Raw genomic sequence first — 27,835 nt, forward strand, 5'->3', positions numbered from 1 at the left:
ATCCATGTTCATCATCTTCTTCAGCTTCATTATTTTCTTCTTCCACAATATTTCCTTCTTGAGTTTCCTCATTTTCCTCTTCTAATGGATCTTTCATGTCTGCAAATCTCCCAAAGTGTCATTTTCCAATCATTCCATATAATGGTGGTTGAGGTTCCTTTGCCTTTTTTGCTACACGTGATTCATTAAAATCTCATTTCCTCAAACCAACTTCTTGCATTGCATCTGGAAGAAATTGAAGAGCATTAATTCTTTGTTGAATAAAATTGCCTTGTAGTGGGTCTCTTTTAATCGCAATGCAATTTTTTTCCTTTTGTAGGCAACATGCTAGTGTTATACCTAATCATCAAGCACAAAAACAAAACAAAAAAAATATTAAAATTCAATTTTATATAATAAAACTTACCTAAACCTGAAAATAAATCCAAAACCCAATCTCCTTCATTTGAACATAAATCTATAAGATAGTTAATCAATGTTTGTGGTTTTTGATAAATGTTAACTATCTCTCCTTTTGCATCTTTATCCTCATATGTTAACTTTTTTATGACAACATCATGAACCAGTACTTGGCTATGACTCTTTCCATCTACTTGGTTCAGAAGAATGGACTTATAACTATCATCTTTTGCCCAACATTCAACATGGATGAACTCACAATCACTTGTAATTGGCTGATCTTTGGAAGAAATAAGATTTGACTTTTTCCTGTAACACGACATAGTAAAAGTTCAATCCACTTGTACATAATTTTTTTTTTTTTTACATTAATCAAACATACAATTTCAATGTCTTACCATGTAAGTTGCATCCTTGAGTTTGATTTTCCCTTGAAGCTTGTTAATAACATTGCAAATTGTGTGTCTGAATGAAATGTCACAAATCTCCAAAGTGGTGATGTTGTGACTTCTTGAAAGCCCGTAACCACTTTATTAAAAGCTTGATAAGTGTAAGGCTCACTATCATATTCAATGTTTGGGAAATTGAAACTAAGAGGAATGTCTGCAATAACAAGGGCATATTCCCTTTTAGGTATGCGTTTTGCAATGTCTTCACTGTCGCCTTGTATTATTTGATATTGGATAGTGTCCAACCCATTTCAAATGAAATTCGTAAGAGTAAGATCAAGTTCAACATTCCTACGACGTTGCTTTTTCAGCCTTTCCAACTTAATTTTTTCAATGAAACTTTTGAAAGTATTTGGTACTCCATTCACATCCTTCTTCGAAATCTTTAATGAAATAAATAAATATAAGTATAAGTAATATAATAAAATAAAAAATTATATGAATAAAATGAATGTAAAAATCAACATACCTTTTTGAATGCAAGATAAAAATCTTTAAGTGTTGTTGTAGAACTTGATTCTAAGTAGTTGAGTACAACATCATTCCAACTCTCTTCATTCAACATTTTAACCATATGTTCTTGTATTTTCATATAAATCTTATGATTGAATAAATAAAGTAAAAATTGTTAATATAGTGATATGTATAACAAATAATACCAACAACAATATGTTATATTTAAAAGAAAATTATAATCCAAGAAAAAGTAAAAGTAATTCAACAAACTTACTTTTGAAATTTCGAACACATTTTTTCCAATGACAATTCACTTGACTTCACACGACATAATATTGATTTGACTAGTTTGTCATCTTTCACACCTTGCATTGTTCTCCAAGGTGTGATAGTCATATCATCTAGAAGTTGCTTCATTTCAGGACATGTCTTACTGTTGGTACATATTATGGGTTTAGACCTTTTAACCTTCTGATTTTTTATGGCAATATTCTCCCACAATTCGAAAATGTCATCAATCAATTCCCATATCTCCCTTGTTCTAAATGCCAACTAGAAAATGTTATCTATGCCTCTGAATAGTTTTGATTTTACTTTGCCACCTTTTGATTTGATTCTATCCTCAATTTGATAACATGTTTCCATACAACATTCCTTTAGAAAGCTTAAACTGACATTTCTCTTATCCTCGCCATATTTTTCTAAAAATTCATTATGAATAAATCTAACCCTTTGGTGAAATTCATAGACATTCTATACTCATTATCTGCATTATGATCCCATGCCAATAACTTTGCTTCTGTTTCTGTTAAACCAACATAAATGATGCATTTCACTGTTTCAAAAAGATAGTTTCCAGGATATTCCTCGATCAATTGTCTTTTGGCCTTTGTTGAATGGTTCCCTCTAATTACATAATATCTGTAGTCAAAACATCGTGTCCTATCAAATGCCTCCTTATTTGGAACTTGATTTGGATCAACAAGAACCACATAATCCACCACATGTGCATATGGATTGTACCTGAACAATGTTTTCAAATTATGGACATGTAGGTGATGTGCCTTTCTAATTTGATATTGAGATTGTCCTTCATCTGACCTATAGAATTGGGTGACATTAAGCTCAAATGTTTTGCCACCATTAATTAATTTATTCTTCCTCAAGTGATTTTGAATGGCATTTTGTTTTGTTTTCATAATGCCATCCTCTAAATCAACACCTAGTGTTATGATTTCTTTGTTGCCTTTAGAACTTTCACTTTGTTCTTGACTGTTGCTTATGATTTTAACAGATTCACCAATTTTTTATTTCTTCTTCTTCCTAGTTAACATATCTTCTTCTACAGAAATAATCTCCTCATCATCAAGTGGAAGAGCGACATCCATGGGCATTTTTCTTTCGGTGTTTTATTTCTTTTCTCCTTTTCAACAACAGTTCTAACCTCCTCCTCACTAATGGAAACATATTTTTGAGCTTCATCTTGACCTACAACTGCCACATCTTCAAAAGAAACATGTTTACCTTTGTTAGATTGACCCACTGTATGGATTCTTTGTTGATTCCCTACATGTACCATTGCAGTGTCATGGATTGTTGATTTTTGCTTCATTATGTTTTTTTGTTCTAATTCTATATGGAAATTGTTGATCACATGCATAATATTTGGTTCCATATAATAAATACCCTCCAGCATCATTGAAAGACTCTCAACAAAATCCTATCAAAGAAAATACAATATGTCAATGATCAATCATTTATAAAAAAATTAATGATTATTATAATAATACATTACACATAAATATAAATACACATATTTACAATGTTATTTGAAATGTTGGATGAGATTTTTTCACACAATGATGTAGATTCTTCATCTGTGTTATACTTGTTCTTTGAGAGACGATATCTAATCTTTTCATGTGACTTGGGAAATTTTGCAAGAACATAAACAATGTTTGAATTCGGCACCAAACATATGTCTCGTACTTTGCCTATCACCTCATATGGTTCACCCAAGTAAATCATACCACAATATAGATAAAGATGTGTACTATCATCAGATTCAACATCTTTAACATGCCATGTAAAATTTGTTTTATTTATTTCTCGTGAATTCATCCATTCAGAAATAATCTTTGGTGCATTTGATGGGCCAGTTGGTTGACTTTTATGCCGTTTCTTAGTTCGAGTAGGTTCGATAGTCTTCAAAGCGTGTCCCCCTGCACCTTTAGATGATGGAATTGTTGTCTTTGTTCCAGACATATTCACAGAGACCTTCCTTGATACCATCTTTCTGAAACACACACACACGTAAATTAGTTAATCAAAAAACCATATATATTACTTAAAGTTTTAAAAAAATAAAATAAAAAAATTGACACTATAATTATTATTTAAATATAAAAATAAGTTAAATTATATGTAATTTTTAGAAAATGTTGTAAAATTTATATCTACATTTTTATAAAAATATAATTATATATTAAATTTTAAATTATTAAAATTAACAAGTATATATATAAAAACAAAAAAATTAAAAAATATTATATATTAAATTTTCAATTATTAAAATCAACAAATTATATATATATATATATATCAAAAAAAATATTATATATTAAATTTTAAATTATTAAAATTAACAAATTATATATATATAACAATTTAAAAAAAAAATAACATATTCAATTTTAAATCAGTAAAATCAACAATTATATATATAAAAACTTTATATATACAATTTTTTTTATTATTATATTAAAAATTTTATATATAATTTTGTTTTTATTATTTTAAAATTTATTAATAAGATTATGTTAAAATTTTATAAATAATTTTTTTTTTATTATTTTAAAATTTTATAAATAATTTTATTAATAAATTTATATTAAAATTTTATATAATTTTTTTATTATTTTAAAATTTTATAAATAATTTATTATTAAAATTAGATTACAATTCTATATATAATTTATTTACTTTTAATTTTAATTCTATAATGATTTTATTATTAAAATTATTATTATTATTTTTAAATGACATAAATATTTTAATTAGAAAAAATTGGGCTAGGGCAGGTAGAGGGATGTTGCACGCAGCCCCCTCTGCTCACCTGGCCCCGACCCAATTTTATTTTTTAAAATTAAAATTGTAATTATAAATAAAAAATTAAATTCAAATAAAATAATAAATATATAATTATAAATTAAAATAAAAAATAAAAATAAAAATAAAACTATAATTTTAAATAAATAACAATTATATAATTATAATTTTAAATAAAATAAAAAATAAAATGAAAATAAAACAAAAAATTATAAAATTATAATTATAATTTTAAATTAAAAAAAAAATTACAAAAACAAAAAAAATTATAAAATTAGAATTAGGATTTTAAATAAAAAAATTAAAATAAAAACAAAACAAATAATTATAAATTATAATTATAATTAAAAAAAACAAAAAACAAAACAAATAATTATAAAATTATAATTATAATTTTAAATAAAAATAAAAATAAAACAAATAATTATAAAATTATAATTATAATTTTAAATTAAAATAAAAACAAAACAAAAAAAACCTTTTTTTTTTAAATATGTAATAATAAAACAAAATACTATTAATTTTATTTTTATAAATTAATTTTTAATAATTAAAAAACATATAACAAATATATATATATATATATATATATATTAAAATTTTTTGAATATTTTCAAACATATATATTTTAATTAAAACAGAAAAAAAATGTATTAATAATGTTTAATAAATATAATTTCAATTAAAAAAATAAAAAACAAAAAATTTAAAAATTACAAATATATAACCAAAAAAAAATGTATTTTTTTTTTTTTAATTGAAGAATAATTTTCATGCAATAATTTTAATGCTCTTCAAACAAAATAAAAATAAAAATAATTGAGAAACAAAATAACACCTATTTTTCATTTTAAAAGCCTAAAAATTTAAAAAAATCTTTAATTTTTCATCTAATAATCCTATCGGTTGTTGTTGTTGTTGTTTTTTTTAATCGTTCCTATAAAATATATATATATATATATATATAAAGAGTTTTTTTATGTGGTTTTCCCCGTAAAAACATAAAATTTCCCCAAATTCATCTATAAATAGTCTAAATAGAAACAAAACTAATCTTTAAAATGCGTAAAACTCCCGTTGAATGTGCTATCTATGACAATGCAGCTCCTCCACAAAATCACTCCAAACCTTTTAATAAGACCCAAAAGACTTGATGTGATGTGATGAATAGAAACAATAAATTTTATTTTATAGGGATGATTGTGGGAATAATTTATCGTTTCTTGAATGTGGGATTAAAAAAAAATAAATTATAGTTAATATTATAGCTTTAGGTTAATTGTCATTCATTATGGGATTAAAAAAATAATTATAAAAATTAATTTACTTACATAATCAATGTTAAATAATTTAAATAGAAAAATTATTTTGAGTTTCTATCAATATTTTGAATAGAAACTAGGGTGAAATTTTCCGAAACCAAAAGTTTAGTAATATGTTTTCAAGTAAATTATAGATGAAAATTTTGGAGGGAAATATTTAAAAACAAAATTTTTGGAAGGGAAATTTTCAGCGAAAATTTTTGGGGGCAAACTTTGGAGGGAAAATTTTCGACGAAAAATTTTGTGTGGAAAACTTTAGAGGGAAATTCTCAATCTCTAAGTTATATATTGTCATTGGGAGAGAGTGCATTTGTATCATTCGACATATTCTGGTTGAAGGTCATAGATTCTTTTGATAGTGAAGTTTTAGCATCGACATCTTCGTCATGCAACAACTCTATTCATTTTGATGAATGTAATAAGAATTCTTTCACTATGAATAGAGAGATAAATTTTCCACTTGGTCTTAATCCCAAGGACAATTAGAGCAACATTGATGAAGGGAAACAAAAAGAATTTCCTATGAATAGAAAGTCAATTTTTCCAGTTCCTCCTAATCCTAAGGATTATGAGAGCACCATTGATGAAGGGGGGGATGAAGAATTTCCAGAGTCAAAGTTTCCACATAGTCCTAATCCTAAGGATTATGAGAGTAGCACTGATGAAGGGGGTGATGAAGAATTTCCCGAGTCAAATTTTCCACTTCCTCCTAATCATAAGGATTATGAAAGCACTACTAATGAAGAGGGGGATAAAGAATTTGCAAAGTCAAAGTTTCCACTTCCTCCTAATCCTAAGGATTATGAGAGCACCACTGATGAAAAGGGGATGAAGAATTTGCAAATTTAAAGTTTCCACATAGTCCTAATCCTAAGGATTATGAGAGCAGCACTGATGAAGGGGGGGATGAAGAATTTGCAGAGTCAAAGTTTCCACATAGTATTAATCCTAAGGATTATGAGAGCAGCACTGATGAAGGGGGGGGATGAAGAATTTGCATAGTCAAAATTTCCACATATTCATAATCCTAAGGATTATGAGAGCACCACTGCTGAAGGGGTGATGAATAATTTGCAGAGTCAAAGTTTCCACATATTCTTAATCCTAAGGATTATGAGAGCACCACTGATGAAGGAGGGGATGAAGAAATTGCACAGTCAAAGTTTCCACATATTCCTAATCCCAAAGATTTTGAGAGCACCACTAATGAAGGGAAGGGAAGGGCAAGGATGAACAATTTCCAGTAAATAGAGATTCAAAGTTTCCACTTAGTCCTAATCCTAAGGATTATGTGAGCACCACTGATGCAGGGGAGGATGAAGAATTTCCAATAAATATAAATTCAAAGTTTCCACTTGTTCCTAATCCCAAGGATTATGAAACCACCACTAATGAAGGGAAGGATGAAGAATTTGTGCAAATAATAATTTGACTATGAATAGAGAGTCATATTTTCCACTTAGTCATAATCCTAAGGATTATGCGAGCACCAGTGATGAAGGGGAGGATGAAGAGTTTCTTGCAAATGATAATTTTAGAGGCACAAATGTCAATAATGCATTTTCTCTAAGTGAGTGTTTCAAAGGTAGTCATGGTAATGATGAATTGAGTCCTCCAAGGGAGGTTTTCAAAAGCAGGGATGAAGATGGTGAAGAATTTTGTCTGAGTCAAAATTTCAAAAGCGCAGATGTTGGTAGTGAAGAATTTCCTTCATGTGAGGATGATAATGAATATTTTCCAAGCAATGATGGTGATGAATTTTCTAGCTGTCTTCGTCAGTATAATATTCCTCCTATTGATAATGAAAATGCTTCTGTAGATAATAATGAAATGAGGGAGACGTTGCAAGCAAATATTGTATCTAGGAGTAGGAGTAGGCCTTTCATATCAATCCAAAATACTTTAGTTATACAAGGGATAGGACAAAATATCTCACAAATAGAAGTTCTGTCGATGATCTAATTTCAAGTGAATGTTGTCGAAAGGATTGCTTGAAACATATGGATTTCAAGTTTTCTTTGGAGCAAAGGAAGAAATATTTGTCAATGAATAAAAGCATGCAAAATTCATTTTTAGTGGGTTGCATACAATCTACACTGGTAGGTTATGGTTATCATATTGGGAATGTATTGATTTGTAGAAAGGCTTTCAAAATGTTGCATTCAATTGGTAATTTTCATTTGTCAAGAATCTAAGAAATACTGGAAAAAAACCCTACATATTATTCAGAAGTACGTTATAAATGTGAGGTTGGACCATCAACAATTACTGCAATGTCATGGATGAAAGACTTCTTTTCAAAGCATGGAGAGTGTATGCCAAATAAATACGTAATACATATTCCAGATAATTTCTCAAGACGATAAATCTACAACTTATACAGAGAATATGCAGAAGGTGTTGAAGGAGATAGTAATTTTATCACATATTCATATTTTACAAGGATATGGAAGAACAAATTCAACAATGTCCGTATTCCTAAAAAGACAAGGATGGGGATTTGCAATACATGTGCTTCTCTTAAATAAAAAAAAGATAAATTTCAACGGGCAGAAAGAGGTATGCATTCATAACATTATTTTTAAAAACTAGATAGTTATCAATTATGAAAATATATTTATTAATAAATTTCTTTTATTTTATGTGCAGATTCCATTGTCAAAGCACTTCAAGGCATCACAACCAGTAAACAAGTGAAAGACAAAAATTGTATAAACATAGAAAAAGTGTTATGATAATCCAAATAAATATTCGGGTTTGATAATTGATGGTATGGACCAAAAGAAAACACTTCTGCCACATTTTATCTACACACTAAAAAATTTACAGGAAGAAAATTTTATTCAGTTTCACTTGGTTGGCTGTATGGTCTTTAACGGGAAGATTTCGCCAAGGGTTTACTTCACAACTCCAAATATTCATAATGATGCAAATCTTACCATAACTATAATCCATGATATGTTTTCTCATTGGTTTGGTATTCTTCCTGAAGTTTTGTATCTACAATTGGACAACACAAGCCGTGAAAATAAAAATCAAGTTCTTTTTGGATATCTAAACATGCTTGTTCAATTGAGAATTTTTAAAAAGGTAAAGGTTGGTTTCCTTCTTGTTGGGCACACTCATGACCATATTGATCAGATGTTTAGTTGTTTTTCAGTAACATTAAGGAGGAAGAATGTTGGGAGCCTTCCATCATTAATTGAATGTATTAAGAAAGCATATATTCCAGAGCCTGTTTTTCATGTGCTGGAGGAAACTATTGACATGCGAAGGTTTATTTTGGGATCGCATGGTGAGGAGAAATGCATTGAACAACTTAATGACATTAGCTTCCAGCATCAATTTCGTATCAAAAAAGTTGATGGCAAAGCACTTATATGGGACAATAAGTATTCAACTGTTGCAAAATGGGGGCTATCGTCAGGTTTAGCATTTTTGAAGTTCATTCCAGATCATCCAATATTTGCATCAAATATAATATTATTACAATCAGTGGTTGAACTCAATAATGCACGAAGGCATAAGAGAGAGATAAATTATTCTGAATGTCTAAAAGAAATAAAAAAAAGTATTAGAGATACATATGACTACTTTGATGTTGTTGATTCAGTTTGGTGGGAGTCTTTTTTCAATGATCAAAGTGATATCATCTCAATATCAGGAAATGAATATACACTTTTGAAGACTCCATTTATTTGGCCTCAAAATATGCCAAATGAACAGGAGGAAAGACACATTGTTGAACAACAACAATCTCAAGGCATTATTAATTCTCAATAGGAAGAGGAAAGAGAAATATATATTGGTTCTAGAAGATTATGTGCACAACGTGAAGCCATGGAAGACCTTTACAGGGGTTCTGTGCAAGATGTTAAGGAGGGTTGCATGATAACAATATTAGTAGATGGAGATCCACTTGGCTATCCATTTTGGGTTGCGAAGGTTATAAAAGTCATTAAAGAAAATGAAGATATTACAGTTGTTGAGGTACATTGGTATGCCACAAATACCCACCCATTCAATGGTGTGTACAAGCCAGAGATGGTAGTTGATAAACAAATTTGCAGAAAGAGAAAAATAAAGGGTACAAATATAAATCATCACCGCACAAACCTATTAAAATTGGAGGATATTGATATACTTGTCTATGACTTAAATTTAACAAAGGGAGGAACTCTTCGCTTCAAGACCATAAATATTTTGAAGAAGTTGCTACCAGAAGGAACAATGTTGAGACGGGAGTCTACTGAACCTAGTCGTAGATCTAGAAAACTTTTGAAATCTGAAATGGTGGGCATGCATGTTGATTCAAATGGGGCTCTAGTTGATGAAAGAGAAGAATATGGGTCATGTTCATCTGTATCTAGTCATTCATATGAAAATGTAGATTTTGATGGTGTGCGAGATCCTATGGATACTTTTGAATAAATGTCTAAGACATTTTATGTAAATGAAGTTTGCATGGTAACTTGAAATAAATATTTTGACTTCCATATGATCTTACATGAATTTATGGTTCATTTCTATGTTTTTTGGATTATATGTTTTAATGTATGTGATATTCAATCTACGAAAGTTGATATTTTGATTAAAAGTAAATAAATATTAGAAATTAATGTTGATTTTTTAAATTATACAGTGATATTGCCATGATATTATTTATTGTTATCATTTGGTATAAGATAGTTTTAAAATTGTTGAAATTATAATACCTCTTTAAAAAGAACACTTCATTTTGATGGTTGATTTTTAGGTTTTTCTTACAATAGGATAAGTTGTCTTAGGCTAAAATTTGAAAAGAGCTATAGTTTTATCCTTTGAAATAAAAATATCTCTCGGAATAATGAATCTTTCATTTACTTGTTCATTTTTTAAAATTGTTTTAGTCATATAATTTGTCGATAATTTCATGGTTGAAATGTGTTACAAACTGAAGGTTTTTAATTACAAGGTTGAAAATTTGTCAAAATGTTAAGGTGTTTCTGAATTATGATATTTTATCTTTAATGTTATGGTTGAAAACAATTACAATTTCAAGGTTTTTTAGAGTCAAGATATTTTATCTTTAACTCCATTGCTAAAAATTACTCTTGGAATAATGAATATTTCATTTACTTGCTCATTTTTAAAAATTGTTTTAGTCATATAATTTGTCCATAATTTCATGGTTAAAATGTGTTACAAACTGAAGGTTTTTAATTAGAAGGTTGAAAATTTGTCAAAATGTTAAGGTGTTTCTGAATTATAATATTTTATCTTTAATGCTATGGTTGAAAACAATTACAATTTCAAGGTTTTTTAGAGTCAAGAAAATTTATCTTTAACAACATGGATGGAAATAGTTGGAATTATCAAGATTCGAAACATGATATTTTATTTTTAACATCATGTCCGAGAATTGTTGGAATCTTACAGTGTTTCAAAGTCCGGATATTTTATCTTTAACTCCATTGCCAAAAATTACTCTTGGAATAATGAATCTTTCATCTACTTGTTCATTTTTAAAAATTGTTTTAATCATATAATTTGTCCATAATTTCATGGTTGGAATGTGTTACAAACTGAAGGTTTTTAATTACAAGATTGAAAATTTGTCAAAATGTTAAGGTGTTTTTGAATTATGATATTGTATCTTTAATGCTATGGTCGAAAACAATTACAATTTCAAGGTCTTTTAGAGTCAATATATTTTATCTTTAACAACATGGATAGAAATAGTTGAAATTATTATAATTCGAGACATGATATTTTATCTTTAACATCATGTCCGAGAATTGTTGGAATTTACAGTTTTTCAAAGTCCGGATATTTTCTCTTTAACTCCATTGCTAAAAATGTCAAAATTGTAACCTGATTTTTTTTTTGTTATTATAAAATAAACAATTTTTTTAAGGGTGTTTTTTTCATCCATTTAAAAAAAAATGGTTTTTACTTCCATTTAAAAAAAATGTTGAAAATTTACCCTAAAAGAAAAAAACATCGTTCTGGCATAATCAATTTTCATTTTTGGGTTTTTTTTCATGTTTTTTTGGGGTTTTTGGGCTCGAGTACCTGTTTTGAGGTAATAGTTCCCGTTTCATCGGTAACTATGTTAACTACGTTTGCATATTAAAGAAGGCACTATATGGTCTCAAGCAAGCTCCTAGGGCTTGGTATGCTCATCTTGATAGGTATCTACATCAACAAGGATTCAATAAAGGAAGCGCTGACAACAATCTCTATGTGAAATTGGATTAAGATAACCTAACGATTATCAAGGTATATGTGGATGATATAATCTTTGGAAGCAATGATGACAAATTACGTAAAGACTTTGCAACAAAAATGCAAAGTGAGTTTGAAATATCTATGCTTGGCGAGCTGACATACTTTTTGGGGCTTCAGATTTCTCAGCAAGATAAAGGAATATTCATATATCAAACCAAGCACATCAAGGAAATGCTAAAAAAATTCCAAATGGAAGATTGCAAGCCAGTCCTTACTCCCATGATAATAGGTTGCAAGTCAAGCTTAGAAGATTCGTCAAAGGATATGGACCAAAGGTTGTATAGATCCATGATTGGTAGTCTCCTATATGTGATAGCCTCCCATCCTGATGTGATGCAAGCAGTTGGACAAGTAGAAATATTCCAAGAAGCACCAAAAGAATCTCATATTATTGTCGTCAAAAAAATTCTTCGATATCTTAATGACACAACGAAATATGGTTTATGGTATCCCAAAGGAAATCATCTAGTTATCCAAGCTTATACAGATGCAGATTGGGCAGGAAGTGTTGATGATCGTAAGAGTACCAGTGGAGCAACATTCTATCTAGGTGGTTGCCTTGTTTCATGGTTAAGTAAAAAGCAGTTTTCAATCTCGTTATCCACAGCAGAAGCAGAATATATCGCAGCAACAACTTGTTGTACACAAGTTCTATGGATGAAGCAAACTTTGCAAGATCTTCAAGTCAACTTTGATGAGCCTATTCCTATCTTTTGCGATAACACCAGTGCCATCAGTATCTCCAAAAATCTTGTGATGCATTCCAAAACAAAGCACATTCCAATCAAATATCATTTCGTTAGAGAGCAGGTCGTCAGAAAGAATATCAAACTTGAATATGTTGGCACAAAGGAACAAATTGTTGACATATTTACCAAACCATTACCTTGTGAAGCATTTGAGTATCTTCGCCAAAAGCTTGGAATTATCTCAAGTTCTCATTAGAATCTTTCTCTTATCTAACTAAGTAGAAAGGGGGAGTCGAGGTGTGTATAGGTCCACATGATGATAGTTTGTCAGGGGGAGTTACCCTTTGCCATTGATGACAAGGGGGGAGAGAAGGCACTAGGAAGAGTTGTCATGATTGTAGGGGGAGTACTTGTGTTGCCATCAATGCCAAAGGGGGAGATTGTTGATCAGTGGTTATCATTAATGTCAACCCAAGTAGCACTAGGGGCTACCCCGATCTTGCATGAGCATTTTGACTTGACAACTTACTCTATTCTAAGTCAAGGATCTTCTAGATGGATTCTAATCGTCGAGATGTTCCTGTTGATATATGGAACGCTAAGTAATTCTTCACGGTTTGAGAGATATTCATGTTTGAAGTTAGTAACCCCAATTAGTGGGCTAAAACCCTATGGGATTGTGGCATGGCACTCATAATTGGTTGTGATAATTGAATACTCAATAATTAAATAAAAAAATTTCTCCTAAAATCCCTCCAACATTCACTTGTTGAGGACCCTCTCAACTCAAGACATTCATATAAATAATGACTCTCATATCCTCCTCTAGTAGGGATTTTGTGGCTTCAAACAGGTCATCGTGGAATTTTTGCTATAATTTTTTATTTTTTTTTCTGCGAAGCTTTAGAAGCTGAAATTAAAACCCATTTGAGCCAAAATCTTGATGAACCTCGCAACTGAATTTCAGATCTTGGTTCACTATATTTTCGGATATATGATCTGATGAAGTTAGGGTTTTTGCAAGCTTCCGAATTCCATGTCAAATAGGGGACATTGGGAAATCGTCATAACTTTCTCTTTGAGAATTGGTTTCAAATTTTGTAAATAGTCAAAGAAAGAGGATGAACTATAGTTTGTTGAGTAGTGTTTTTAGGGCCAAAGATCACAATAGTGACACGTGGCACTTCGTACAAGTTAGCTATATTGAACTAGTCTATAATCAAGTCATTGTGGGAGATTGGGCATAACGCTTTATTGAATAATCCAATCTTGATCAAACCTATGGGGTTGGAAAGAGGACTCAGATTTCTACCACATGACGAAATTTTAGACCCTGAAGATCCAAAATTACATAGATACAACAGATTCAATATCAAGCTCCTAGAAGGCAAGAAAAACCATGCATTCAAGGATCACTACAGTAAGGACCACACATCAATAGTCAAGGGTAAGTCTCCTACAACAAGGTATATATGATTAGTGTTTACATTTGAATTTTGAGTATCATCTCTAACATATGTTTTTGCAGGACAACACAAGTACATACAGGGTCTCGGTTATATCTCTATCTCTATGTCACAGTTAGTTTTGATACCACATTTCAGATGTCCTATTCTTGATACTACACATTTGATGCTACATATTCTTGATGCTACACCAAGTTTGTTAAATCTATATGATGTTGTAAGTTCATGTTACTTGTCTTGTCATAGTTGATAGAATGGTCTTTGTTGATGCACTTAGAACTTGGTCCATCACAAGTCTAGGGTATGTCATCAATTTTTATTGTATATATCTTTAGGTCAATTTTGGATATAGTCTTGCATAGAGTCCGGGCCTATATCAAGAGTGGGAGTCTTTGTCTAATGCTGCAACAAGTCAACAACAAAAGTGACAAGCACACTTTAGGTACGCATTGTAATTTTAAGTTGTATTTATTCATTATTATGCACTTACATGTGCTTTGCAGGCAGAGGTAAGTTGAAGGGTATTTTTTTTGTTTTGGGATTGGTTTCGTCGAGCAAATTTTGCATGTAGGTAGAAGAAGATTCAATTAAAACTTCAAGAAAGAATTCAAGAGAAGAAGTATCAAATCAAAGGAAGCATTGCAATAAGACATCCTCTGAAGACATGATAACCATGCGTATATTGTGAAGAAGTGTCATCATTGGAAGAGTCATTATTATAAAAGAGTCAATCTGCCTAGAGTCAAAAAGGCATTATTGGGAGGTATAGGTGTCTCTGTTGGGATGATGTCATGGTTGGGTTGTAGGTCATAGTGTAATTGGGTGTTCGGTGGATCGTTATCCCTGGTGCGAGAATCCACACTCTTGTCTCATTTCAGTCATTATAGGGTGGCAAGGAGGTGCTAGGATGGTGCATGAAGTCACCTACATGTTGGATCCTGTGAACACTCTAGGGTGGTAGATTGTTCTAGGATGTTGGGGCCTCTATTCAATTGACTACTGAAGAAACTACGACGTTGGGGCATCCTTCAGTGGGAGTTAAAGAAGAATGTTTTTCTAGAATTCTAGGAAGTTGTTGCTTTCATTTCCGTTGGGGCTGAAGATTAAAGAATTTATTAGAAAAACGTTCAGTGGTTTTTGACCCGGAGGAGGTTTTCCACCTAAAATTCTTGTGTCTACTGTGTTCTTTTATTTACTATTATTACTGCATAAACATTAACAATAATTGAAGATTAACTAATGCTCTGAAAAGATTTAGAAGTGTTAATTGCTAAGGAACATTGATTCACCCCCTCCCCCCCCCAGTGTTTCCAACAGATTCGTTATGCTCCCAAGTTTCAACTAAAAAAATAAGATCAATATCACTCGAGATCCAACTTAACATAAGACCTTTACACCATGGAAAACCACGACAATTCCAGAAGAGGATCCAGAGTGATGTTATTCCCTATTTATCACTCGTGTTTGGGACTCTATCTCTAATAATAGCTTTTCTATTCCTAATGATTGCCCATTTCCCTTTTTTTTTGCCTCCTTGACCTTTTGGACTTCCTTCCTAAGCTCAGCTTGGTCTTCTGGAATGAGATCTTCATTTATAAAGATTCTTGTTCCTTTTAGGCTTGGGGATTTCCTAAGTATATCTAATTTATGGTCATTACAACTGACCTTGACACGAATTAGTCTGTGTTTATGCTCAAGTATCTTTCCTACCCTTATTGCTTCGGTGAGATAAGTTGTTTGAATTTGAGATTTTATTTTTAATTATTCTTTAACTATTTCTAATGTGTCTTCATTGTTTTGTTCTTCTATACCAACAATTATAAGGTGTAAGGCTCTTTTGTGGCGCTCATAGTTGAGTACAATTAGTTTATTAATTTCTTCTTTTATGGGTTTAATATCTAATTTATTTTCTATGTTATTTAGGGTTAAGTTATTTGTAGTTCTTTTAGATTTTTAATCTCGTTTTTCAAGGTGTCCTTTTCTTTAACCATTGCTTGTTTACTATGTTCGATTTCTTGAGTTCTACCTTTCATTCTTTGGAGTTCAGTCTTGAGAGAGGTTAGTTTATTTTCTAAAGATTTATGGTTGTGGTCAAGCGTTGTAGTTAATTCTAGTTTAAAATGGTTTTCTCTTTCTTCTCTTCATCTTTCTAAAGATTCAATGTACTCATAAAGGCTCTCTGAGGTAATTTTACTTGGTCTTCCTTTACTAGAGAGGGGTTTTCAAAAATTACAATCATTAAAAATAATAATTAAATGCGTTGCCAAAAATTTCTCTTATGTGATTTCTACCAATAGACTTTTCTTAATTCATTATGGATTACAAAGGCATGAATTAAAAAAATAAATAAATCAAAATTTGACAACAAAATAAAAATAAAAAAATAACAAATTAAAATCTATTAAAAATAATAATAAAAAAAAACTTCGTTATATATATAATTAAAAAAAAAAAATAAAGAAAAAAAATAATAAAATTAAAAATTAATTTAATATCTTATTTTATTACTATTATTATTATTTTAATAATCTTATAAATATTTATTATTATTTAATTTTAAAAAAAAAATGATTTTGACGTTTTTTTTATTTATTTTTTTCGTTAATTTTTTTCTTCTTTAAATAATGTGTTTTTTAAAATTATTTCTCATATATATATATATATATAATGTTTTGTTTAATTTTTTTATTTTTACAAGTTAAGTTTATTTTTTTACGTTTTTATGGTTTTTTTTTACATGTTTATTTATTTATTTTTATATTTTATTACCAGCATTAAAATCACCAACATTAAAAAAATATCCACACTTAATACATTAGAAAATTTAAAGTGTAAAAAATAAGTCATCTAAACAAGAAGAGTTGATGTTGCATAGCACTTTTCAAAATCAAGATGAAAATCACTAACATTAAAAAAAAAAAAAAAGTTCATACTTCATACATAAAAAAAATTGAAGTGTCAAAAATAAGCCCTAAAAAAATATGTTGATGTTGCATTAACACTTTTCAAAATCTGCATGAAAATCACTAACATTTGAAAAAAATGTTCTTACTTGATACATAAGAAAATTTAAAGTGCCAAAAATATGCTAAAAAAAAAAGTATTATGAATCACTACTTTTCAAAATCAGGTAATTTTTTGCTACCTCAAAAAAATGGGTACTATATAATTTTCTCGTTTGATCGATAACTATGTTGGAGATGGCAGCGAAATAATTTCCTTTATTTAATGACATTATCTTGTGATGTTTTCTTATTATTAATTCTTTCGATTTATCTTTTCTTATCATCAAGACTAATGCAAGCAATAAATAAAAGAGTACACAATATATAGGCACATTGCCAGAGAAAAACCCCCCTCAAGGGGAAAACCCAATCACAAATTCTTCCTTCAGTAGATTCAAAAGATGAGACGACCAAGACTCTTACAACTTAGACTCGAGACTACCTCCATCAAGTCATCCTTCTTTCACTGTCACTGTAGTTGCACCAATACTTCATCATTGTAAAGATATTGAGATCTTCACCACTGTGGTTTACACCGAGACCTGTAATAACAATGGTACCAAAATTCTCACTGAGATTTCATCGAGACTGTGGCACTGTGGTGAGCCTTCATCACCGTGTTTGCACTGAAATAAGAAAGTATTGACACTTGGATAACAACGAGACTGTGATGGCATCGAAATCGTGATCATTGTAATAGCCCAAAATTGTCACTATAATAGTCTGAAACTTCTGCTTTGAGATGGCACCAAAACTACCTTATGAGATCCAAACTTATCTCTGTAAAGATACCAAAATATGTGTCTCTGAAATCTTATCTGAACTCCTCTTTCGTGATTTTTATGTGAGCTTTTGTGGTGTAATGCATATTACTTTAGCTTGGTATATATAGTGGTTCCTTCATTATAAATGAGCCGACATGACCATATGAATAGATGTGTCACTGTTATAAGGTCGACATGAATATATTTATTTGAGGCCGACTTGAAGAGGTTGTCTTGAAGACTTTGTTGAAGATGATGACTTGAGGGAGAAGTCAAACAATAAATGACTTTGACAATAACCTTAAGCCTACAATGGAGGCTTCACCTATAATTAACCCAAGCATGAAACCCATGGTTTAATAAGTCAATTCAATTTAATAATAGGATTATTTTCACTTTCTTTTGACAAATATATTACATTTTGACTTCAAGTACAATAATGAAGACTGAAGCTAGTTACATTTTCCAACATATTTGAGGGTTGAATTAAGTGTAGTATTGTTCCAGAGGGAGGTCAACTTATCATGAAGAGAGGTTGCATCAGTATAAGGGTGTTTTGGAGATGTTTGTGAGGGCTATTGCACTATGTCACATACCCTAACCAGGAGTTGCCACCATCAATAATGATCTCCAACAATTGCTTGTGCAGAGAAGATGTTCTTTATGTCTTATGGGTGGAAGTTGCCAACACTATAACCCTAACCAATCATAGTCAGCTCAGCTGTATGACATCAGGAACATATTGATAGCTTCTTAATGAATTGAAAGTAACCCTAACTAGTCATAGTCTCCTCAGTTGTATGACATCAAGAACATATTGACTGCTCCAGAATTACACTTGTGATTGGACCATATACTTATCTAAGGATCATGATTTTGCATCTACAAATTGGCAAGTCAATTTTGACTTTGAATTATTGTACTCTCTCCCTCTCTCTGTTGAACATTTGATTATAATAATAAGAAGAATTGATCAAGGGTTTTCCCCATCTTGGGGTTTTTCCCTAGCTTGTGCCATATTCTTGTGTTCTCTTCTCTTGGCTTGTCTTCAACACTTTTCATTTATGTTCTTTCTTCAGTTATTGTCATATGTGATTGCTAATGGAAATGAAATTGATCAATAATTGGGCTAATAAGGATCACTGAAGTAATTGTCCTAAGAAAAGAACATGTTAACCTAACATTAACAAATGCTAAATGTTGATGTAGCTTTAAAAAAAACAAATGAAAGAGCGAGATATAAAATTCAAAATGCAAAAGAAAATGAAGGGATATGAATGATAATTCAAAAGTCAAAGTAAAGTTTGAGCTCTACCCCCTCACTTTGAGGCCATTGCCCTAAGTCTTATGCAATGAAACACATGCCTAAAATGGACTAACTAAAACTATCCCAAACCCTAATAGACAAGAAAAGGGTGAGAAATGGTAGCAATAAATAGTGTCGAAGAAAGGGTAACTCAATGCATGAGCACTCCCTCAACAAAAGTACTTGTGGATGAATATCATACATAACCTTACATGACTATGTAACACCACTCATGAACTTAAACCCCATACCCTTCCATCTATCATTACACATACTTTTTGTTTGGTTTATTGGAAAATACCACTCTTCATGGGTATTGACACACCCAATAGGGGTTAATGATAGTCCTTCCAGATGTATTCTAGCCACGAAATTTGGCGGAGAGGCTAGAATACATGAAATCTCCAAAACCCAGAAATCGTTTCTAGAAATTCTGCTTAGAAGTGTCTCAATTAGATTATCAACCTATTTTTTAAAATATTTCATAAGTCTAAATTTAGGGAATATGGTTAATTAATCAATATTAATTGAGATAAAGTGAGAAACATCTAGAAACTCACATAGATCGATCTAGAGATGATCCTAGCCATTGATTAAGTTTTAATCTTGGTCGTTGGTGCTCCAACAGTGGATTATAAGAGGAGATCAATGTGGTGATGGAGAATATACCAGTGTAGATGCTTAGTTTCTCAAGCTGTTTGATTTTCTCAGTGGCAATAATTCAGTAGAGAAAATAGAGCCAGAGGGTGAGTAGCATGTGGAAGAAGAAAGTAGCAACATTTCGGGAGGAAGTTTTCCACTTCTAGTAAGAGGCAAATGGAGGAAGGTAGAAATCCCCACAGGGTCTGCGTAAGCACTGCGTAGAGGATGACGGAGGGAGCTCAACACAAAGGTTAGAGAGGAAATTTCAGAAGCAGAAATTAGCTATGGGATGAGAGAAAATTCTCACAATAATTTTGCGAGTATTTTCCTCGATAGATTTCTAGTTCAACATCTAAATTATTGTACTCAGAGTTGTTGTTGAAAAATAATATAAAACCCTCATCTGCTGCACCGATTTTCCCAAGTTAAGTTTTTCCGGGGACAATTGTCCAAAAATAATTGTGTCAAAATTCTTGTGTGTGTGCTAGAACTTCTCAGTTTTCAGTGTTTTATTTTTCGTGGTATTTTTATGGTGAAAATTGCAGTTGTGATTTTATTCGTTGTTTGTCGTAGGAAATAAAATGCATAATTAAATTTATAGTTAGAAGAATAATTTCCAGTTACTGCAATAGATAAAAATTTCACACTTCCATACCTAAAATCAACAAATGGCATGAATTTTGACAAGTCATTGTGAAGTTGCAGATGACACCTAATGTGATCTACATATGACATGACTCACTTTCTATGCTGCATTGACTTGTGTACATGTAACAGATTGATGGTCACATTTGGGCACTTGGAACCCCTCCTTAGACAATGTGGACATGATTTTTGGGTCTTTTGGAGGATGTTGAGGAGCAATTTGTACATTTTATGGAGGTCATCCCACCTTTTTGAAAGGCCATTTCACTTCTTTTGGAGGACATTGGGCATGATGAGCACATTATGCCCGTGTTGAGATGTTCTAACACATTCTTGGAGATGACATGACACCTTTTGATGGGATGTTGCACCTTTATGAGATGTTATGACATTTGGAGAACGAAATATTGCAACCTTTGGAGAGAACATTTCACTTTTCGAGTCACCACACATAATTGTTGAGTTAGTCATCCACTTTAGGAGACCACATGTGCCACATGTATGATGATGAGCATGCATTTATAATGGACAACTTGGCATTAGAGCATCTTTACTTCACTTTGGGATTATCAATGGGGATCTTTGAGGCCTATCTACTCTTTATATAATGGATATTTTATGTATTGTGGCCTTATCTCTAGAGTTTCGTAAGAGATAAAGACACTATTTTATTTTCTTAGTTCTTTTGCTAGGAGGATATTATTATTTTAATGGGAAGGGTCCTTAATCTCACATATAAATAAGAGAAGCATTTCTCATTTGTAAATCATTACTAATGGTGGAGAAACATTAATTTACTATTTCTCCTTTTTAAAAGGTCGTGGATGGATACTTATAGTGACTTTTTGCGGAGATTGACTTGTGGATGGTTTTACTTCTTTATGAATGCCCATTGTTAGGGTTTTGAAGATTGAAAGATTTATTGAATAAGTGATCTCACTTTATTTTGTGGATTTTGTTTATGGATCACTGCTAGTGTAATTGTAGATCTCTAGTGGTGGTGATGCATTCTCTTTACTTCTTCAATAAATCCCTATTTTCTAAGCTCCATGAAGGTTATTGGTCGAGTACCTTCCCTTCAATCATCTTGAAGTTATTAGTAAGGTACTAAGTAATTTTTTTAAGGTTCATAGTGAAAAACCTTAGATAATACCCTAGATCTACTTGCATCTCTTTAAGGAAGATTCTTAATTGATGGTATTATCCTTGCATCAACAATAATGACTCTCCCCTCCATATGTGGAAGAGAATTTATCAAAACACAACTAGAGATAATGGGTCACCATAGGGGGTAATCCCTACCAATTCACAATGATTTTTTGGAGAATGTAATCGTAGATGCCTATGTAGGGATGGGCTGGGTTTGTATGAGAATGTTCCTAGCCTCAAGCAACTACAAATATGTTATGAAGGGGAACCAAAGCTAGTTTAGAAAGACAATCACCATTTGACACCTATAGTGATATCCATGAGACATTAATAAAGTTATCATCTAAAGGACAAGAATATAAATTACTACAATGAGAAAGGAAAAAAATATATATATTCTTATGTTTATAGAAAGAAATAAAAACATAAAGCTAAAAAATAAATATAATTAATTAATTAATTGATTGCAAACGAGCATTTGCAAACTAGCAAACTAACGCTAAATAGATTACCCAATAAATTTTAATCTTTCCCTAATATATTTTACTTTCTTTTTCTCGATTTCCCATCAAATTTTAACGGTTTTCAAATTGTTACAAGTAAGTTTCACTGGAAAATTTTATGTGTGAGTGCATTAAGAAATTGCTGCATACATTAAGGACGTATGCCATGCATATCTAAATATATAATTAGGCAAGATGATAAATTAATTTATGTGAAATAAATTGGGACATCACACGATTTGGATAGGGGACATGTACCTATGACATACAACCAAATCTGCTAAGGTTGCAGCATGAAGATAAAAACCCATCAGCCATGATTTGAACTTCACGCGTCCTTATGCAAATAGGCACTTCTTACAATCCCATTTCTTTTAGAGCTTTTACTACCGAATACGCTAAATTGAAGACCAACCCTGTAATTTCTGTAGTTCATGATTACTATCAAGTTATTAGGAATGGTGCGCCCAAGTTACTTGAGACTATTCTCGCATATTTGTTCATGTGACGGATAGTGTTATGCAGATTTATAACGCCGACAGGGAGGATGCTGGAGATGAAATTCAAAATGTGGGTTACGGTCCATGAAAATGGTCAGTCGTACTTTTAAGCTTGGAACCCTTAAAGGATGTCTTGCCAAGAAGACCTCAATGAAATTCAGTATTAGTAATTTGCATTTGTTTTTCTCCAAAGGAGAAATCCCTTTTGAAGAAGCCGTATATATTACATCATGGTACAATTATATTACAACGGGATATTCCGTACATATGTTGCATAACAACAACCCAGCAAATACAATAATAACTGCACAGCAGCACAAACATGTATCGCAGAGGCTCATAACAACAACCCAGCAAATACAATAATAACTGCACAGCAGCACAAACATGTATCGCAGAGGCTAATAACCAGATGGAGAGGCTAATAACCGGCAGTCCCATCCATCCAGGCAGGATAACCACCGCATACTAGTAATTTGCATTTGTTATCCTTTTGTATAATGAGAATTGTGTTACACTGGCTATCTCAACAGTTAGCAGTGTGGCTAACAATGAAACTATCCAACCTAAAATTTGAAGAGTTTTAACATGGTCAGGACTCAGTAATATGCAGGTCCTAGAATAATAGTGGCAAAACTTGGTGAGGCCGGAAAGGTAGAGTTTGGCTAAGAATCGGGGAAATCGCTGCTATTTTTTCTGCGTAGAACGGCAATTTCTTTTCATGTTGGGGTTATATAAAATTATGAAAGGGCCGACAAATCTTTTCACTGGGCTTGCAAGTCAAACTCACCGACTCGTGAAAATCTCAGAAGGTACTTGCCGGTCAGAGTTTAATTTGCTAAAACTGAAGGCAAAACGGATTCGTCTACGGAGGAATTGCCCGGACGGCCAAAAGTGGTCGGAATCCGGGAAAATTTTTCAAAAATTCTTGTAGATGTCATGTTTGAATCATGGTTTTCTTTTATGGCTGATTCAGCACCATCAAAAATGTTTAGGACACCTAAAATTATGAATTTTGACAGCTTTTACTTGAATTTACAAAAATCACTGTTTTTCTTTTTAAATATGGCCAGAATTTTCGTAACTTTCACAGCAACAAAGCATAATTTAATGCTGCTGCAGAGTCAGACTCGCTTTTAGCAAGTTTTACTTGTGCTCTAGTCAATTCGGCTCGTTTTCTGTGTCGAGCTGAGTTGACTGAGTGCTCAGTGACAGAGATGAGTTTGTAACCAGGCCTACGATCGTGCAAAACTTATTGGCTACATGCCAACTAAATCTCAGGAATCAGTAGAATGTTTCCCCTTGTTAACTATATTCACTCTTCATTGTGTTTGTACCTGGAAGATTCTCATAGAGAATCCAGAACGAATAATTCTCAGGATGCTCTCAGAGAAACATATCAATTTCGTCATTCTTGTAGAAAACTTCTTGTCACTCTCTAACACACTACATTTTTTTTCCAAGGAGGTAACAGTCTCTATCTCGGTACTGGGATCACTTTCTCATGAGGTTATCTAGCATCTTCTACAATTTTATCTTACTCAGCATGTCAGCTCATAGTAATACCTTCTTCAAAGGTCTCTTAAAGGGTATCGAGAAATACCAATCCCCAATAATTTTTGTCAAAAGATTTCTTCCAACTTCTAATCAAAATAAATTGAGCTCAGTAAAGTATCAATAACTTAATGATCGCCCCAACACTGGTCAACCTTAGGTTTTCACCCCGTTGGCTTGATGATTCATTGGTACTTGAAGGTTGTAGCGTGCTTATCTGGACAATTTTTTCCCAGTAACTATCAAGCTTACCATAGGAACATAGTCATGCGTGGTTGCAATGAAATTAAGTCATGTATTCTTACCTAAGGAAGTATTTTGCTACCCCTGTCATTATCTAAAATAGCACTTCCCAAATCCTCTCAGTTTGGACATCTTATAGGCTTGAAGCGTGAGCTCTGAAAACGGATTCGTTGTTTGAGGGCCACATGTCCGAATCCGGCAAATCGGATTCAATTCGCCTTAATTCGTGTCCATGAATGGGACACAATGTGTCACAAAATCAGGACACGAATCCGGCAAACCGGAACCCGCGCGGCCATAAAAGGGCGAAAATGCTTTTGTTTTGTATCATTTTGTGTCATTTCTTTTGCAAAAGGTGAGCTGTGGGTTTGTTGTTAGGAGTTTGGAACAAGGAGCCAAGGATTTGGAGCGTTTTCAAGGAGATTCAAGCAATAGGTAAGTGCATTTCTTTTCTATTTTTTTGCATTTGTATTACGACAGTTTGTATATGCATTTCTTTTACAAATTTGTGCATGTTTTGTTTATTTGTTTTTACAATATTCATGGCTCAATCAAGCGCAGCAGGTAGGGGGCAAGGAAGGGGAAGAATGTCCCCATTGGAGATGCCCCTCCTCCCCCAATATCATCAAAGTTTGCTGCAAGTAATGTTGAGGGAAGACTTCCTCCTAAAGGTAACATTGAGAAATATCCCTTGTGAAAATATGTCACAAGAAACGATGGGCCAAGCAACAAGGGGAAGGGAGGAGGCAATGTGAATTGGAGATGCAACTTTTGCCAAAATACTTTCACAAGAACATATTTTCGTGTGAAAGGCCATTTGTTGGCTTTACCAGGTTGTGGAGTTGGAGCTTGTACACAAGTTCCTATACAAAAGAGAAAAGAAATGGAAAAAGAGTTCATTGTTGGTATGGCAAATGTGGTTGCAAAATAAAAATAAAAACCAAGAAAAATGACCCCCTTCCATTTTTGAGGAAAGGCGCCAACAAATTTCCATTTGAGAGTTCTATTGGGGGGCAAGTAGCAAAAAGAAAGAAAATTTCACTTGGTCCAATGGACAAATTTTTCAAAAAGAGAAACGGAAAGAGCCACCATTGCCTTTTTTTTCCTATCAAAACTTCATATCCTTTAATGATGCATGCTCACCTCTATTTATTGAGATGTGCCGAGCTCTAACTCACGGGTCTCCATCATGGTATGTGCCTCCTGGTTCAAAGAAGCTTAGAACCACATTGTTGACGAAGACAAAGAAAGAGGTGCAAAAAATGCTTGAGCCTATTAAAGCATCATGGCCAACATCTGGGGTTAGCATTGTTTCTGATGGATGGACAGATCCAGCACGACACCCACTCATCAACTTCATGGTGTCTTCCTTGAATGGTCCAGTTTTCTTGAAAGCAGTGGATACACTTGGAGAATACAATGATGTAATTGAAGATGTAGGTGTTGATTCTTGTGTGCAAATCATTACAAATAATGCACCTGTTTGCAAGGTTGCTAGCATGATTGTGGAAGCTAAATATCCACAAGTGTTTTGGACACCTTGCATTGTCCATTCATTGAACTTAGCACTGAAATCCATTGCTTCTGATGTGCTTTGGATTGGTAACATTATTGAGGATGCACGACATATCCGTAACTTTGTAAAAAATCATACAAATGCCCTCACTATCTACAAGGAGTACAACAATCTATCATTGTTGAAGATTGCGGATACATAGTTTGCCTCTTCATTCATCATGTTGAAGAGGTTGAGGGAGGTCAAGACCACTCTTGGGGCCATGGTTATTTCAGAGTTTTGGTCTTTTTGGAGAAAGACAGATCAACTAGCCTCTAAAAGAGTGAAGGACACAATGCTAGATGATGCTTGGTGGGAGAGGGTAGATCTAATTATTCAGATCATGGACCCTATCATTTCTTTGCTTCGATTTGCAGATACAGACAAACCCATCCTAGGAGAGGTTTATGAGGGATGGGATTCCATGATTGAGTCTGTGAGGAGCATTATTCTACAGAGTGAGTGCCCCGAGTATGACACATCAACAGAGGCCTTATGTGGTACTATATAGGATATTCTTGTCAGCAGATGGGACAAGAATTGCACACCTTTACATTGTTTGGTTCACTCATTGAACCCAAAATACTATAGCCATGAGTGGCTGAATGGTGGAACTTCCCGCAGATTCCCTCCTCACATGGATGGTGAAATCTCACAATGGAGGAAAGATGCAATGAGGTGGGTTTTTCAAAATAGAGCATTGTTTGATGAGGTGGAGGGTGACTTTGCAGAGTTTTCCATTGGCACTTGTCGATTTGCAAGATATGATGTGATTAGAGGCAGGGAGTTAAGAAGCCCTATTCTTGGTGGACAAATCATGGGGCAACCAGCCCTCCTCTACAACAATTAGCCATGAGACTCCTCTCTTAGGTGACTTCATCCTCTTGTTGCAAGAGGAATTGGGAGCACATATGAGAATTTGTATAGTTTTAAGAAGAGCAGGCTTGAGCAGTCCAGGGTAGAGACAATGGTGTATGTGCACACCAACCTTCGTCTTATTTACAGGCAAAGGGAAGAGTGGGTGAAGCGAAAGACAAAGTTGTGGGATGTCTTTCTTGATGATATGGGTCTGGACTCTAGACAACGGTATTGAGTTGGCATTGACCAACATGGATCTCAATGATCCAGTGCTAGAGCATGTTAGATTTGATGATGGTGATATTGTAGAGAGGTCGTGATATTGTAGAGAGGTCATCCTCCACACTAGCAGATGCAGAGACGACTATGGATACGGGGGAGGAGAAGGATGCAGAAGAGAGCAGTGGTGACCATGATGACGAGGACAGTGATGCTGATTCTGATGATGACTATGAGGATTGATGACTCATGAGTCATGGGCTACCTACTGCCTTGAGGCTTGTATACCTGTAGTTGTTTTGTATTTTCTATTTCTATTTGCCATTGGCATTGCACTACCTATGTAACACATTTTGATTTTGATGACTTAATGAGAAAACTACAGCTGTCAGTGTCTTTATCTTACTATCTTGCCTTTCTCCTATTGGATCATTGATGAATTGAATATGTATTATGATTTATCATTTATGAATTTAGAATTTATGATTCATTGATTTATCATTTATGTGACATCAACATGCATTTGAATTTTCTATGTACTATGCATGCTATAATGTTACTAACTTACTTTGTAAACAGTAAAACTTACATCTAGATGAAGATCTATGTTTGAAATCAATGAATTTGTATCATTAATGAGAATTTGTGTAAGAAATATCTATTTTTTAATATATATATATATATATATATATAACGTATCCGAACATGTCTTGTTCCGGGGGGTCAACGTGTC

General features: G+C 32.5%; 1 long non-coding RNA gene across 1 annotated transcript in view; it reads left to right on the forward strand.

Moving 5' to 3' along the window:
* Positions 1–22,465: 22,465 nt before the first annotated feature.
* The window catches only part of LOC149243052 (uncharacterized), a 99,252-nt gene continuing 93,882 nt past the window's right edge, over positions 22,466–27,835 (forward strand). The window contains exons 1-2 of the long non-coding RNA XR_016246684.1: positions 22,466–22,591; positions 22,699–22,766. This is a non-coding gene — a long non-coding RNA (uncharacterized LOC149243052). The remainder of the gene's footprint in view (positions 22,592–22,698; positions 22,767–27,835) is intronic.

This window comes from Pinus tabuliformis, chromosome 8, assembly GCF_031772625.1.
Source record: "Pinus tabuliformis cultivar Carrire ecotype Pingquan chromosome 8, CPIR1, whole genome shotgun sequence".
Taxonomy (NCBI): domain Eukaryota; kingdom Viridiplantae; phylum Streptophyta; class Pinopsida; order Pinales; family Pinaceae; genus Pinus; species Pinus tabuliformis.